Source organism: Cryptomeria japonica, chromosome 1 (genome assembly GCF_030272615.1).
Source record: "Cryptomeria japonica chromosome 1, Sugi_1.0, whole genome shotgun sequence".
Taxonomy (NCBI): domain Eukaryota; kingdom Viridiplantae; phylum Streptophyta; class Pinopsida; order Cupressales; family Cupressaceae; genus Cryptomeria; species Cryptomeria japonica.
Window position 1 is genome coordinate 299,046,926 of NC_081405.1, and position 3,454 is coordinate 299,050,379.

Genomic DNA, 3,454 nt, shown 5'->3' on the forward strand with positions numbered 1-3,454 from the left:
TGTTTATTTGATTTTTCATTGAAAATGGTTTTTTTCATGAAAACTAGGTTTTTTAAATCAAATACCTAATTGTTTAAATTTGTTGACTAAATTTAATTGTTTACATTCAATTAGGTTAAAAACAGGGGATAATAATGAAAACACTGACCAACCACAACTGCAACAACCAAACCCTCATTTGCCAAACCCCCCCTCAATTCAGGATTTGATTGCACAAAATTTGAATGAATTGAGGGGGATTGCAGAAGTATATCGTAGGATCCCTCGTCTAAACCCAATGTTTGATCCTCTCATGTCGATCATAAAAAGTATGGAAACCATGACTGAGGAGCACAATGTCGCCCTTTTGTGGCAAGATTCTATGAGGGAAAAATATGCAGATGGCTTGTCGTATAAGGATATCAAGGATCTCGAGATATCCAAAGCCGAAATCGCCTCATTGTTTGTGAATCCCCGTACTAGTCAGCCCATAGATCTCGAAAAAACAAAAATTTCTATTAAATGGTGCACAAATGATGGGATTGTGAAAAACTTTTGGGATCGTTGGTGGATGGTTTTCGACAAACCACCCAACAACAATCTTGATATCCCCTTCTATTTCATAAAAAAATTGTATGTTGAGTTTGTTTTACACAAACATGTGAACTACTTTGACATCCAACCTTTCCAGGGTGTAGGTTTAGAGGTATGCCCCAAAATAGACCTGGGGTAGTCAGAGTAGTCTAGGGCCCATATGTCCCCCCACCTACAGTGTAGCATCTTGATATCATTTGTGAGGTGGCTTCACGGACCATATCAGTTATTCACTCTTTGAGTAGCCTTTTGGTTTCTCAGGGTGCGTCAGTAGCTCAGCCTACTCTTGACACGTCATCCTCGACTCCACACATATGTGTGCCCCATAGTTGTGTCATGTGTGGGCATGTATGCTTGGGTCCAGTAGGACAACCCGTTGATCCTCCTATGGATAGTGCAGATTGTGAGGTGCATGAGATGCATGATGCACCAAATATTATTACACAGACTGGAGGATACCCTGGGGAGTCCTCACATGCTAGAGGTGAGGAGGCACTGTCATCATACATTGATGATGTAGTGGTAAGATTTGTATTTTCACAGTTCATGTTATATTTTAATAAAATATTTATAAATTAGATAATATTAAGTACTAATTTTTATTTACATGGTCTATTTAATAGTTGATGACCGAGGATGAGTTGAGATAGATTCAGGAGGGCACCTTGTTGGCCATTTCATTTAGCCTTGATAGCTTGACGGTACATATATTATTGCACCTAGTCGTTTGTATTTTATTGTACATACATGCTCATCATTTATATTGGTATTAATTAGATTATGTAGTAACTTGCATGTATATCTTATTTTACTCTTGTAGGGCACAAGCAACACGAGTGCAGAGCAGTGTGATTTAGGATCTGGTAGTGCAGTTGGAGACAAGGGAAAGGTAATTGAATGTGAATATGATTGAATGAATAGTTTAAATAACTTATAGTGATTATACATGTCTAGACATAGATTGATAGTTTCATATACTTGTTGTGTATATATACAGAGAATTCTTGGCTTCATATCCTTGATGACTACACCCAGTATACCTGAAGAAGAAGAAGAAGAGATGCCTCGAGTAGATGTGTGTTTATTTTTATTTTTGATTAGTAGATATAATTTGTTATTATCAATGACAATTATATGCTAACTTGTATCAATGTCATGTTTTTGAACATATGTAGGTTGTGTGTGAAAATATTCAAAACATACCTCCTCTACCGAAGACATACATCAAGAGTCCTGCAAAGCTGAAGAGGAAATATGGAGATGAGGTAAACATGAATAGTTCAATTATAGTTCATTTTTTATGTTAACTTTTTGAATGTGAATTATATAATATAACTAATATTAATGGTGGTTTTTTTTTCTTGTGCAGGATCCTTCAGAGCCGAGCAGTGCGGCAAAGAGGGTTGATTTTGATGATCCATCAGTAGCTTAGGATGTTATAGATAGTTTTGGGATGCTTACATGTCTAGTTGGCATGTATATTTTGTATATGGACATACATTCACGTATTTAGACATACATTTTGTTTCAGTTGGTGTTTATGCCATATTTGTGTATGGACATACATTTGTAATCATTTGACATTTTTATATATACAGAAGTTGATATTCGATCATATAAATTGTTGCTCATCTGTGTGTGGTGTTATCATGGAAATCTTTAATCTTCATTCCAATAATTAACAATGGTTAATAATGGCTATTTAATGAATAATACAATTCATTTCATTTCATTTCATCGTAAGTGTTGTTTTTATAATGAACAATATAATGCATTTAATGAATAATACAATACAATTCATTTAATGAACAATACAATTCATTTAATCAACAATACAATACAATTCATTCAATGAACAATACAATTCATTTAATCAACAATACAATACAATTCATTTAATGAACAATAATTGATACAATTCCTTATTACCCTATGCATGGTCCTATTTTTCCCCCCACCTCAGTCAAACGCTCGAGGTTTTATTAGGGTAGCAATTTTTCGGTTGGCGAAAAAATCGTCAGTCTCACTCAATCGAATGTTGTCGCGTGATCGATTTCTCGTTCTGCTCGTCGCAATGACGAACTGTCGACTCTGACATGTCCAGTTAGACATTATTACCCTACACATGCTCCTATTTTTCCCCCCCACTCGATTGAACGCGCCGGGTCATACCCTACCGACGTCATCCCTTGAGCGCCCTAAGTGCTCAAAATTATCAAACTTTGACGGGCCCTAACTTGGAATCTGTGGCACCTGTGAATGATCCGTTTGAACCTACGAGGCCACGAGAGGGGTTCCTACAAAATCCTATCTCAGTTTTTCAAGTTGCCCTACGGTTTTATTAGGGCAGCAATTTTTCGGTTGGCAAAAAAATCGTTAGTCTCACTCAATTGAATGTTGTCGCGTGGCCGATTTCTCGTTCTACTCATCGCGATGATGAACCATCAGATCTGACATGTTCATTTAGGCATTATTACACTACGCATGCTCCTATTTCCCCCCCCCCAACTCAATCGAACGCTCGAGGTCATACACTACCAACGTCGTCCCTTGAGCGCCCTAAGTGCTCAAAATTGTCAAACTTTGACGGGCCCTAACTCAGAATCCGTGGCACCTACGAATGATCTGTTTGAACCTATGGGGCCACGAGAGGGGTCCCTACAAAAGCCTATCTCTATTTTTCAAGTTACCCTATGGTTTTATTATGGCAGCAATTTTCGGTTGGTGAAAAAATCGTCAGTCTCACTCAATCGAATGTTGTCGCATGGTCGATTTCTCGTTCTGCTCGTCACGATGATGAACCATTGGCTCTGACATGTCTAGTTAGGCATTATTATCCTACACATGCTCCTATTTTTCCCCCCCACTCGATCAACGCTCG